Source organism: Tigriopus californicus, chromosome 1 (genome assembly GCF_007210705.1).
Source record: "Tigriopus californicus strain San Diego chromosome 1, Tcal_SD_v2.1, whole genome shotgun sequence".
NCBI lineage: Eukaryota > Metazoa > Arthropoda > Copepoda > Harpacticoida > Harpacticidae > Tigriopus > Tigriopus californicus.
In genome coordinates, this window is record NC_081440.1 from 1,050,473 (window position 1) to 1,065,422 (window position 14,950).

The following is a 14,950-nucleotide window of genomic DNA, read 5'->3' on the forward strand; positions in this document are numbered from 1 at the left end:
AGGATCGAGGCATTACGGAAAAGGTGGGAGATAAACCCTCGATATGGTGCCACCCTGTGGTCATTGCACCAAAACCTAACGGGAAGATACGATTTTGTGTTGATCTAACCAAGTTAAACTCCCAAGTCATCCGCTCATCCCATCCCACCAAGACTCCAGCCGAGGCCATATCCGGCTTCCATCAAGATGATGCATATTTTGCCAAACTCGACCTGGTCAAGGGTTATTGGCAAATGCCCCTACACAAAGATTCCCAACACCTGACCACCTTCATCACCCCGTTTGGCCGATATAAATTTTTGCGCGCACCCATGGGATTCATTTCCACTGGGGATTCTTACTCATACCGTGGCGATGTGGCTATGGATGGCCTACCCGTAAACAAAGTGATTGACGACATGGGAATGGGTCGTCCTACCTTTCGGCAACTAGTCAACCTGGTGTGTGACACATTGGAGCGGTGTGCTAAACATAACTTAACGGTTAATAAGGAGAAGTCCAAGCTGTGTGCCACCTCCATCCATTTCGTGGGTTACCACATTGCCCAAAACTCGATTCAAGTGGACAATCGCAAGATTTCGGCCATTGCCGATTTCCCAGTGCCGACCACAATCACCGACCTCCGATCGTTCATGGGTCTGGTCAACCAGCTGGGTAGTTTTAGTTCGTCAGTGTCCGGTGCGGCCGGCCCTCTCCGTGATCTATTAAAGAAGAAAAATGATTTCGTCTGGCTTCCAGATCACTCCCTAGCTTTTGAAGCCACCAAGAAAGCACTCACCACACCCCCTATCTTGGCCATGTTTAACCCCAAAGCGGAAACGATCCTGATGACCGATGCCTCCAAATTGAACGGTTTGGGATTCGCCCTCCTACAAAAGCCAGTGAACAACAACCGTTGGCAACTAATCCAATGCGGTAGCCGATTTCTCCACGACACTGAGACCAGATACGCCATCGTCGAACTCGAGGCCTTGGCTATTTGGTGGGCCATCACCAAATGCAAAATCTTTTTATGTGGTTTAACCCACTTCACGGTGCTGACCGATCAAAAATCATTGGTAGCTCTCTTCAACAAGTTCTCGATCGACGCCATTGACAATCCCCGAGTACAGAACTATCGTACCAAACTGTTAACGTACTCGTTCACCGTGGATTGGAAACGCGGCCGTGATCACTGCATCCCCGACGCTCTCTCCAGATCCCCCGTCTCGGACCCCGATGAGACGGACACCTGCGGCGACCTCGCCCTCGGAACTATCATCGCCGATTCGGCCCACAACGTATCCCGTGACCTTGTGATCGAAGAACTCTCCCGCCAAGCTCGAAACGACAGTCGGTATGCGGCTTTGCGTGAGACCGTCTTGACCGGGTTCCAGTCTCTTTCCCCCACCCATCAACAACAACAACATTACGTCCGTCTCTTCCTCAAGATTCGGGACGAGCTCTCTGTGGACGGCGATCTGGTGCTCCGTGGATGCCGACTGGTGATCCCCCCTTCAGCCGTCAAAGACGTCCTTCGCCGACTCCACTCTTCTCACCAGGGCATAGAAAAGACGAAACGCCGTGCCCGCCAAACAGTTTTCTGGCCCGGGTTCTCCAACAACATAGCCACCACCGTCCGAGCCTGCAACCAATGTCAGTTGTTTAAGCCAAGTCCACCACCCGAACCCTTACTCCAAGATCCCGTCCCCGCACGTCCTTTCGAAATGGTGACCAGCAATCTCTTCATGTTTGGCACCAATCATTATCTGGTTTACACTGATCGATACTCGGGCTATCCACTCATGTCCCGATTTTTAACCAACCCGTCCTCCTCCGACCTCATCCGTGAAATTCGAATATTTTTTTCTTTGATGGGCGTTCCCAATACCCTTCGGAGCGACAACGGCCCTCAATATCGATCTCGTCTCTTCCTTGATTTTCTTCAAGAGTGGGGAGTGCGTTGGGTCCCCTCTTCCCCTCACAACCCACAAAGCAACGGCCATGCGGAAGTGACGGTCAAAATTGTCAAGTACCTGGTAGCCAAAAACGATGGCCGAATCGAATCTGACAAGTTCTATGCCGGACTCTTAGAACTCCGGAACGGACCTCGAGAGGACGGGCTTTCGCCATCACAACGTGTCTTTGGTCACCCTCTTCGATCTCAGGTTCCATCACATTGGAGCGCATTCGACAAACGTTGGCACCGTACGGCGAATGAAGCCGATCTTCACCGCTTCGAAACTTCGAATAAGCGGAAAGCTTACTTCGACCGCTCCACCAAACCTCGTGACTTGATACCAATTGTATCATCCGTCCTAGTCCAAGATCCCATTTCCAAACGTTGGAACTCTTCCGCCAAAATCATTGGCAGCCCCAACCATCGCCGATACCACCTCCGCTTTCCTTCTGGACGTGTTCTCTGGCGAAATAAAAAATTTCTCCGTGAGATCCCAGAGGATATCTCCCAACCTTCCATGACACCACCATCCGACGGAGACAACACCGTTCGAAGAAGTTCCCGATCTTCCAGACCCCCAGATCGCTTCAAACATTAGAACAAAATCATCTATCTGTTTATTTTGCTCTCAAAAGAAAAGGGCATGGTATGATCTAAATCTATCCTTCTTCGAATCTGTTCTATTCAGCTCGGAAAGGGAACTCACTGGGTTTTTTTTTCTTTTCGCCATCTTGGCAGGAACCTCGCCCGGGACGGGAAAAATATATGTGTTAAGTGAACGATACGGCTCTCTTTATTCAAACCGACCGACACACATCTTCCAGTAGAGGTCGTTCAATGAGCCTCTGGGACTTCCCTCCCGTGGCCTTGACCGCCTTTGCCACCGTGGACCTGGCCACCTTCTTCTTCTTGGCGAATTCCGTGAAGCTCATGTTGGGCTTGGCCTTGAAGGCCGCCATGGCGATGGCTGGCTTCAACTTGGTCGGTCTGCCACTTTGAGGTCTTTCCCAGCTTCTATGCGCTTGTGGATGTTGTAGACCGTCATCCTGGTGACCTTGGTGACCTTGACAATGTTGGAGATGGGGGTGCCGGCGCGGATGAGGGCGGCCACTTCGATTCTTTTCGTCTCCATCTCGGTGCTGGGTTGTCTCACGCTGTCAATAAGCAGCTCAACGGAAACAGGAAGTTGTCAGCTATTGACTGATCATCGCAAAAATTGGTTTTTAATCACACAACCAATCAAAAAATGCACATTAAAAATGTATAAATTCTTTTCGCCGGCCCGGTACACCAACTCGACTACAGGAACAAGCTAACATCAATGGAATGGAATCGAACAAAAGAAGGTTCTAGAACCCAATTTTGTATTGAAAATAGGAAACTAAACTGATTGTAAACGACAAGAAAAATCGACTACATTTACAAGTACATGAAATGGAAATGAACAGACTAAACAATAAAAACAAAATGATCTACTCCTTAAGCCAAAAATACATGAAATAACCTAGAATTGGGATAAAAAATATTGATAGACGAAAAAAAGTGAAAAACGACATAAAAATAAAAGATATAAGACTAAACTACTAGAGATAGGAAGAAATGAAAGCTAAAGAACAAAAGTGTCTTACCTTAAGCAGCCACGCGACCACTTACACAACACAACACACTCAGACCGGCCGTTTGGAAAGATCACAGAAACAACAAAATGTTGCGACTGCTCTCAACAAAAGACGGGACTGGACTGAAAAGTGGTACTTCCGGCGCCGGGGTTCAAGTTGGATCAGATCATCAGTCTTCTTTGGACGAGGTCAACGAATCCATCCATCCATCTAGCACCTTTGGGTTTGCTCGCTCAAGTCATGCTCACAGACCAGGGTTGGCTAAAACCCGCCCATTGGATAAAAAACCCAAAACCCACCCAAAACCCGCCCATGGGCGGGTTTTTAGGGGCGGGTTAATTGCAGATCTTTCTCAATTTTTTTCTTTATTTTCCGATGACCTTCCTCTTTCTTTGGCTGTAATTTGATTGATAATGAAACTGGAAGAGCAATGTCTTGTTTTCATGGACTAAATGTTAGGAAACTCTTCCTTTGTGGTGTTCAATCCTCAATGTTCTAAAGGTACATTTTGGGTTTCTTGCGCGTTTTTTTTAAATTGCATGTCAAATGCAGTGGCTTACTTGCTCCAGTTCTTTGACTAATGCACTAATCCCAAATCAGCGAGGTACCTATCAAAAACTTATTACTTCTTTTGTTGAACATTTCTTTTCTTTAATTCTTAAATGAGACAAGTTTGTCTTATTCTCCCTCCAAAGTACATGTATTGGTATGGCGTTTCTATTTTTAAAAAGTAAAGTAATGGAGTAATTTGTTTAGTAACAGTTTGGCTCAAAATAAAAAAGGGTCCAACTTTAACATTTGATTAAACATTAATAAAACCCGTCCAAATTAAAACCCCAATTAAACCTATCAAACAAAAAACCCGTCCCACCCGCTGTAAACGTTACTCACCAATCTGGCTGTGGCAGCTGGGATCGAGTTGACAGCTTGTAGTTTGAGAGGTTATGTGAGCCACACTGAAAGCCAACTTGAAATTGCCGATCTCCATTTTCAAGGTGGTAATCTTGGGTAAGGTTACAGGGAGTCACATGCAGGTAATGGCGCTGTCGGCCTGGAAGAATGCACGCCTTTGCTCTGGTTTACACTGTTTAGCCATGAGTGGATGTCTGTCCCCCTGATGGGAATGGAAGGATGGGCCAGCCCAGGACTTTGAGCGAGCGATGAGAACTTGCTTCGAGAAGCATGACCGCCCGCAATTGCTTAATCATCATGCCAGGATTTGCTTTATTCCTTGGTAGTTTGTTCAATTAGACCTTTAAAATGTGGCTTATTCTTTGAAATTGCTTAAAAGTAGATTGAGCCTCGCACAGCCCCCATGTTAGATTTTTCACTGAGGATAGTGCAACAGAGTTGCTAATCTGGCTCGGAGCTTTGACACTTTGAACGGCTACCCTGCTGTCATCCCGCTTCTGTGTCTCCTCCTCCCTCCATGACCAAGCACAGTCAGTTAACAGCCGGTATGCTTGATGCCCTGGCATGCGTCATCCTCTTGGACATAAAAGCATGCCACAACGTAATCAATGTACTATTAAACCATCAAGTTCAGCAATGTTTGAGCCTGCCGCTTGCTTCTTTATCGGGAAGACGTCAAATTTACGTGTCAACTTGACGCGTAAGTTTTAATTTTTGTGCTGGACTTGACAGAGTTGAACACTTGACACATTCGTACAACATCCCAATCTTGCCTGACCCGCACAATTGGTGCGAGGGTAACTCAAAGTACGCACTGGACGTTGGACCTACTGTTTGTTAGCCTTGCCCTCTTTTTACACCATGCATGCACTCCTCCAGGCTAGCATTGCCATCGGTTGCATTTGACGACGCGTAACGTTAGGCAAATTGCCCCTGTAGAAGCTGATTTCAATTTCCCGGGCCACCTCCATTGAGCGCCCCCTATGTTTGCCCTCAGGAACTATAACCGGAAGTCTTACAGTAAAAAAAATGTGCTTCATGGAAGACCACAACAAAATGTAAGTGTCAATATTCAGCCCAATTCAATATATAGATTTCGATATTACTAACCCATGTACATTGCCCATAGTTGAAACCGCGAAATACAGAAGAACAGTTTACCCTCGCGCGTGTCAATTACCTTCCATGGATCTGGCATTAACACAAGTTTCAAATTTTGTGGCTGAGGAATCTCCATAAATCTGCCACATCACCGACATGATCCGATCTCCGTTAGGCTCTAGAAGTAATAAGGATGAGACAAAGGACGATGAAACTGGAGAGGAGCGGATCTCTGGCCAGAAAAGTCCTCCAGAGCCCCTTGCTGTTGTGGCCGATATCGTTCCCCTTCGAAAGCCTACGAAACCGGGATTACGTTATGGCCGAATCACCAAAAAGCAGTCAAAGCTTGAGGGTCTCATGCAAAACCCCGACAATATTCAATTGGTGCTGCGCGGCTGCGCCGAATATCGAGATCTGATTCACGAATTCACGTGCGTCTGCGAGAAAGTGAGCCAAGGGGGGCCGTACTATCAGGAAGGTTTGAACGAATTCGACCTTTGGGCCTCAGAGAAGATAGGAGCGGCCGATGATTTTCTCGACTCAATGAACCTCTGGATCTGCGACAATCAAGACCAGAAACGGAGCCCTCCAAGTAACCTCTTTGACGCCAAGTCCTACGAAGCGCCCAAGGCACTGATCAATGAGAAACCCAAAATTGGGAGTGAAGCCAAACAACAACAGATTAGGCCCGAATCGACTGGTTCCATCATGAAGGAAATTGAAGATAGCATAAAAGATGGAACGAAATACGAGAAACTGATGATAAACAACCCTGCCAAGGATGCAAAGAGTGATAACAATTTTAAAGACGGGGCCAAGGACAAAGCCCACGATGGACATGAAGATTTAGCCAAGCACGTCGAGAAGGCTCAGCCCAAAACGACGGAAGTTGCTGGCCCGGATGAACAGAGGACATTCCAGGGAACTATTGCGAGCCTTTTGCAACAACAGATGGACACAAATAGATTGCTCCTTGCTCGTCAAGATCAAAGTACGCTACCGAGATTGAACATGATTGTCTTTGACGGAAATCCGATCGAATACAACTCCTTCGTCAAAGCCCTGAAGTTTAACATCAAGAAAAAGACAGGTGACCACCAAGATCGATTATATTATTTGGAGACCTTTACTCGGGGAAAGCCAAGAGAAATCGTTAGGAGTTGTATGCATCTCGACCCAGAGATAGGCTACCAAAGAGCAATGCAAAATTTGAAGGAGAAATATGGAAATGATTACCTGATAGCCTCCACCTACCTCTTAAATCTTCAAGAAATTTCTTCAGTTCGGCCCGAAGATTTTGTAGCATTGGATAATTATGCCACCTTTTTGACATCATGTCTGAACGCTATGACCAACGTCGTCTATCTAGACAAGCTCAACAATGTGGATACCCTCCGGGAGGTAATTGCTAAGCTTCCAAATGACATGCAGAAACGGTGGCGCAAGCAGTCGTATGTCATCCGCACAACAAAGAATCGTTTGGTCAAATTTAAGGATGTCTTCAGGTTCATCCAAGAAGAGGCCGAGGTATTAGGTGATCCAGTTTTTGGAATTGTCAACCACAGCCATCACACAAACGATCGTGACAAGAAAAGTTACAGTATGGCGACAACAGTCATGCCGCAAATAGCCGCCAATTCTTCACCGGCTTCGAACTCCAATGGTGCATGTTTCTTTTGTCAAGGGTCAAATCACATCATTGACTCATGTTTTCAATATGAAAAACTTTCGCTCCCTGAGAGGCTGGATTTCGTTCAAGAGCATTCCCTTTGCTATGGTTGCCTTAGACCAGGTCACCAATTGAGATTTTGTACTGGAAAACTGAAATGCAAAATATGTTCTAAGTTGCACCCCACTATGCTCCACAGTCCCAGTTTGGGAACTTTGACCAACTCCCCAGTTTTGAAGTCTAGCCCAATATCTATCGGTGAACGCGTTGATGGCTATAGGGACATCTGCCTGGCTATCTTTCCCGTGAAAGTCCGAATTAGAGGGCAAATTGATTTCATTTCTACTTACGCGGCTCAAGACCCTTACTCTACAGCAACGTTCATGACAGAAGCATTGGCAAACGAGCTCAACGCCAGAGGTGTCAAGACTAAAATTATGCTAACCACAATGGATCGTTCGAACAGAGAATTGGACACGAAAATCGTTGTAAACGTCGAAGTTTGTGATATGGAAGAAGAAAATCTATTGCACCTACCACCAACGTACACAAGGCCTTCCCTGCCCATGACAAAACAAGACATCCCATCTCAAAACGATATCGACAAATGGGACCACCTCAGGAGCTTGCCATTCAGAAGATTGCCTGCAGAGGTGGGGTTGATGATAGGGATCAACGCTCCCGAAGCACTCAAGCCTCTCGAGGTCATTGGGGGCAAAGCAGGGGACCCGTATGCACTGCGGACATCCCTTGGATGGTCTGTTAATGGACCGATGCATTTCAAGATTGCCGGCTCCATTCTTAACAACTGTGTTCAAGTCACCCAGAGCACGGAGAACGTTATTGCTCGAATTTACAACAGAGATTTCGATGATAAATCACCAGAAGCCCCAGGAACATCAATAGAGGATGGATTATTCATGAAGAACGTCGAGAAGAGCATTTGTTTCAAGGATGGTCACTACACGTTGGATCTTCCATTTCGCGACACTCCCGTGAACTTGGCCCCAAATAAGTCTCAAGCAATCACGAGAGCAGAATCATTAAAAAGGAGATTTTTGAAAGACCCGCAGTACCACGAAGAATACAACAAAAGAATGGAGGAGCTGTTGGTCAAACAATATGCGTCAAAGATCGACCCAAGAGACACCCAAATTCAAGGAGAGTGGTACTTGCCCCATCACGGGGTACGCCATCCTCAAAAACAAAAGCTTCGCGTAGTTTTTGATTGTTCCGCTAAACATCATGGGAAGTCGTTGAATTCCGAACTGTTACAAGGCCCCGACCTTACAAGTTCCCTCGTCGGAGTGTTGATCCGTTTTAGGGAAAAGAACTATGCATTCACTGCCGATATCGAGGGAATGTTTTATCAGGTACGAGTCCCCAAAAAGGATACTGGTTACTTGAGATTCTTGTGGTGGCCCAACGGCGAAATTGGAAGGCCCTTGGAATCCTATCATTTAAACGTCCATGTTTTCGGCGCAACATCATCGCCTAGTTGCTCAAATTACGCCCTTAGGAAAGCTGGAGAAGACGCCAGGATTAAATATGGTCCCGAAATTCCTAATACCATCGCAAACAATTTTTACGTGGATGATTGTTTGAAGTCCTTAGACACTCCCGAGGAAGCCATTGAGTTAATCAAGACTCTGCAAGCCGCTCTTCTCGAACGCGGATTTCGCCTAACCAAGTTTACTTCCAACTCAAGAGCCATACTCAAGTCTGTGGATCCCGAAGACATGGCGTCTGAATTCAAGAAACTCAACCCTGACACTGATCTAATGCCCCTCGAGAGGGCCTTAGGGGTTAATTGGTGTACCGAGACCGACATCTTACGTATGCAAGTGACAATTGCCAATAAGGAGCCCACCAGGAGGAATATTCTGTCCACCGTCGCTTCTATGTTCAACCCACTTGGGCTTATTGGTTCCGTAATCCTAATCACGAGGATTATTCTCCAAGAGTTGGACCGATCAAAAATTGATTGGGATTCATCTATCCCGGAGAATCTGGCTCAACGATGGAGGGATTGGCTAAGTAGCACCGATGCGTTGGAACGGTTTCAAGTGGATAGACGTCTCAAGCCCAAAGATTTCGGTCAGATCGTCGAATGTCAACTCCACCATTTCTCAGATGCCAGTCAAGTCGGGTACGGTACCTTTTGTTACCTAAGAATGGTCAATGAAGAAGGAGGAATCTATTGTTCAATTGTCATGGCTAAATCTTGAGTGGCTCCACTTAAACAGATCACAATTCCGCGAATGGAGCTTCAAGCCGCTGTGAAAGCCATCGAAATGGACGAGAAAATTCGTGCCGAAATGACTTTACAACTCAAACCTTCCGAGTTCTGGACGGACAGCGAGACTGTCTTAAAATACATTCAAAACGACCAACGCCGTTTCAGAATGTTCGTTTCGAATCGAGTGAATATAATACGTGAAGCAACCTCCACTTCACAATGGCACTACATCAATACCAAAGATAATCCCGCTGATATCGCATCCCGCGGGCAGTCTTCCAAAGATTTCGTCCAAAATAGGCTGTGGATTCATGGACCTCAGGTCTTGTGGAAAGCTCACTCGAATTGGCCGGAATACCACAGTTCCCAGGACTTCACTAGCGATCCAGAACTAAGGAAAGATATTTCAACCAACCTAGTTCTTCAAGTCAAAGATAGCCCTATTCAGATGTTGATCGGACATTATTCTTCTTGGACAAGATTTACCAAGGCAGTTGCTTGGATTATTCAATTGAAAAGAAAGATTCTGGCAAAGACTGGCCTCAGAAATGAAGACGCTGAAGCGGGGGAAACCTTTCCCCAATACCTTACCCCAAGTGAGATGCGCCAAGCACAGGAAGAAATCGTCAGATTTGCCCAACAAGAGCTTTTGGAAGACGGCAAAATATTGGCGGAGTACAATTCAAACCTTCACCCATTCGTTGAGGACGGTTTGATTTGCGTCGGAGGATGACTTCGCAGATCATTGCTCCCACACTCTTTGAAGCATCCTGCGCTAATACCGAAGAGGTCCCGAATTGGAGAGTTGATCATCAAGCATTTCCACGAGAAGGGTCTCCACCTTGGTCGAGAATATACATTGGCCAAAGTAAGGGAACAATTCTGGGTAGTGAGTGGCAACAGCGTTGCCCGAAAGGTCGTAAAGGATTGTCTAATGTGCAGGAAACGAGAAGCAAGACCTGAAACCCAATTGATGTCGGATTTACCCAGCAATAGAATCACTCCAGAAAAACCCCCATTCACATATACTGGTGTCGATTACTTCGCACCCTTTATGGTGAAGCAAGGGCGAGCGAGGGTGAAACGATATGGGGTAATATTCACTTGCCTCAACAGCCGCGCCACTCATCTTGAGGTTGCGCACAGCCTCGACACGGACTCGTGCATTAACGCAATTAAGAGATTTACTTCACGCCGTGGATCGATTCAGGAGCTACGATCGGACAACGGCCGCAATTTCATGGGAGCAGAGAAAGAATTGCGAAGTGCCCTTTCTGCCTGGAATCGGGAGAAAATCCAAGGAGCCGCCCTGAATCTGGGGATCAAGTGGATCTTTAACACTCCATATGCCTCGAACCATGGAGGCGTCTGGGAACGACAGATCGGTACAGTGAGGAAGGTTTTATTTGGACTTGTTCAAGAGCAGATGCTGCATGACGAATCACTGACGACACTATTCTGCGAGGCCGAAACCGCTGTGAACAGCCGGCCTCTAACGACTCTGAGCACGGATCCAAACGACTTGCACCCACTCACACCCAATGCCCTCCTCACTATGCACCCGGATGTTCAATTGCCTTGTGTAGTTTTGCAAGAAGGTCATGGATTTCCTAAGCGACGCTGGATCCAAGTTCAGAACATGGCAAATGAATTCTGGAGAAGATGGACTGGGGAGTACCTCCTCAAATTACAATCCAGACAAAAATGGACGAAAGTTTGCCGCAACCTCAAAGTGGGAGACATCGTTCTCGTTTTAGATCCAAACTTACCCCGCAACAAATGGCTGCTGGGTCGAGTAGAAACAGAGCTTCCGGACGAAACTGGATTGGTCCGTCGAGTAAAGATCCGCACAAAGAACACAATCATGACACGTCCTATTAACAAAGTGTGTCTAATAGCCGAAGCTTAGGGCATCATTTTAAACCACCGCAGTGGGTTTAAGAGGGGTGGTGTGTAGAAGCAGATTTCAATTTCCCGGGCCACCTCCATTGAGCGCCCCCTATGTTTGCCCTCAGGAACTATAACCGGAAGTCTTACAGTAAAAAAATGTGCTTCATGGAAGACCACAACAAAATGTAAGTGTCAATATTCAGCCCAATTCAATATATAGATTTCGATATTACTAACCCATGTACATTGCCCATAGTTGAAACCGCGAAATACAGAAGAACAGTTTACCCTCGCGCGTGTCAATTACCTTCCATGGATCTGGCATTAACAGCCCCAAAGGTAAACAGTTTCTTATCTTCTTCCCAGTTTTTGAAAAATCAGTGTGACTCACGCAACCTCTCAAACTACAAGCTGTCAACTCGATCCAGTTGCCACAGCCAGATTGGTGAGTAACGTTTATATAGGTGTTGGTTGGTTGATCGATCAATCGAACTTCATTCAATCCTGATCCTCAATAGGAGATGGAAGTGTGACTACTGAATTAAGAGGGGATGGGATGACATCTGATGACTTTGAGCATTGATTGACAAGTCTCGGCCCTTTCATACTCTAAGTTGGGGTTACCCTGTGTCAAAATGAACCACAGTCAACACATTTTTTATTTGTTTTAAACCATCATGGATCGAATGAGTTAAGTTATGTACTGGCTGAAAATGGTCACCTTGGTTCGAAGGGCTGGGGAGGATTCTGTCATCCATAAAATATTTGCTGTTTGGCAAAAAATCTTTAAACATGTTCAAATCGAGAAATGTTTGTGAAATGGCAAACAATGTTTGTGAAATGGCTAATTATTTGCCGAATTATTTGTCGTGTAGACGCACCATAAGTTGCCGGTTTATATACATCCATGAAGTTTCTACTGAACGTGCAACTAATGTGTCTAATTCTTTCCTGATCAACCACTGAATATCTTTTAAAACAGAAATTGAAATCCTTGATTTTCTGATACCATAAACCATCTGGAAAAGTCTTGAGAGCACATCTGAAAGTTACCTAACATCATTTTATACACCGTGCTTGGAATCTGACTGATTGAAGTTATTGAAGACAAGCATTTGGAGGTAATTTAGAGGCCATGCTGGGCTTTCAACTAGAATCTAGACATATCTCTCTATGTTAGTTTTGCCAAATCTGGTGCCAGCACTAGCAATTGATCTTGATGAAACTTGATTTCATTTCAGCTGATTATGGCAAGTTCAGTGACTAATTCACCGCCAACTGAACATAAATTAGCCATGATTCAAAGAATGCAAAAAGTTTGTGAACTAAGTAACCGCAACAGTGAGTTAATATATCAATTAGTCACAGACATCTAAAGAAAGAGATGAACTCCACTCAGTCACAGATTCCCTTTTTTGGGTGACCCACAAGGGAGAAACGACAAAGTAGCAACGCCAATCCAGCCTATATTATGTCTTAAGGCTGGCTTAGTCTTGGCCAGATCGGCTGGGTCAACAGTTTGGCATTAAGTGGTGAAATGGGCTGGAATTTTCGACTCGTCCTACTTGCCTTGAAATTGCTCATTCAGGGCTTCTCTTTTCCAATGAGGAGGCTAATGATAAGGTTTAATGCATACACTTCATTGAAGGAAAGTTACCAAATGTCTAATATTTTGAACTGCATTATTGTGGAAATGCTTGTAATTATTTTCAACTTCATTTCATGGTTAAACCATGTCCATGCCCAATAACTAAATACCAATAAATAGTCAAGCAGGCTTTGGCTATCAAATCTGTTCAAACCCTGGTTGTGTTCGAGTCAAGAAGTGGCAATGACGGCAAAAAATTTCGCCTGAACTCAGGTACTTCACTAATCTACGTTAATTTAGTGTCAAAATAACATCATTGTTGACCATAGTTTGTCTAGTGCACCCTAGGCATGATTATCTATGATTACGTGAAACTGTTCTTGCAGTGTTTTCAACATAAGGATATTTCCCATTGGCATTGTGGTCAAATGTGAATTTCACCTTCAACTGCCCAATACCAATATGGCGAAATCACCAATATTGTGTCCATAAGGAAATTCTGAAGGCAAAAATCACAATAAAGAGGGAAGAAAGAATGAGTGACACTTCTGGTACTTAATGTTCTAAACTCTCTTTTAAGTCTAATTGAAAGTGGCAGAAACATGTGCATATCTTTTTTTTGACCAAAGTTTCTGCTTGTCAATGCATAACTAATACAGTTCGTTTTGAAAATCAGTTCATTTTGAAATTCAGCAAGAGTTATCATACCAATCCAAAAATTTGATATGCTTACTTCTTAAAATGTAATGATAAAGCTAAGTCTTGGGTTTGTGGCGTAATCACCCAAATATCTGATAAGAGATCCTTGCAATAATTAAAAGTCTAAGCATAGGTCATAGTTAACCATCACCTTTATTAAGTCTAAACAACTATACTAAACCAATTGATCTTAGTCCTTTACAATATGTTCTGCAGGAATCACTGTCTCATCCTAGAATAGGAATAAGAATAACTTTTTAGTACGCACTTTAGCATCACTAAAGTGAATGCCTAAAATCAGAAGTATGAAGAATTGGGCCTCAAATTGCTTGACCATTGAAACGCATTATCAATTGCACAATACCAAAAAAAGAAAATTGTCTTTCAGTAAAAGCTATTAAAGCAGATTTCCCTAGCTGTTTGAAGTCCTAGTTGTTTCAAAAGATATACAAATTGGTTTTAACATGTCACTCATACTCTGGGAAGTACATGGTGGGAATTAAGTTCTTCAACCCAACCCTCAACTCTTATTTATTCCAATTGCAGTTATTCATATTCAGTTTTTGTATCTTTAAGTTGCTCCCAGACGTCTCAACAAACCTGGAAGATTTACGTACTTGTTTTTGTTAGAATATATCAATGTATGTGAAAGACAATAAAAGTTACTGATTGTTAATGCTTCTTTAGGAGAATTGCAACAATGAGTTGAAAGGTCTTTGAAAATCCATATGATCAAGAATTTTCCAAGGACAAAGTAAACAAATTTTTAAGTAGCATTCCAGATCAACCCTACATTTCAGGCCTAGCTCGGACTGCCAACTCAAACATGTTGGTAGACCAAATAACATGCAAAGATTGAAAGGTAATGAACAGACGACTTATAACCTTTTTATTTACTCTTACTGGCAGGATTACATTTAGCTGTATTTCAACTTTTTCTGTGACAATCATATAATCATCAAATCAATAGGGTGTTCTTGAAACCGTTTAATCATGAAAAGAAACATGTCGGGTTTGAGGTGTAGTTTTAATCACTTTTTCGTTTAAATGCTGTTGGCCATATTCATTATATCTCGTATTCATACTATGCGAAGGGGAATTGTGATATTTTCTAGTATAATGATCTCTGATTTAGATATAGATCGATGACAATCAGCGGTCGAGAATAAACATTTTAACACTGATGTGATCAATCTGGCTGCGCATCAAACTGTCAAACCAGGACTGCCAAGTTTGATCCAAGCTGGAATTTTTTGGTCGGAAAATGTACCTTCCCTTGACCAAAAATTTGGCA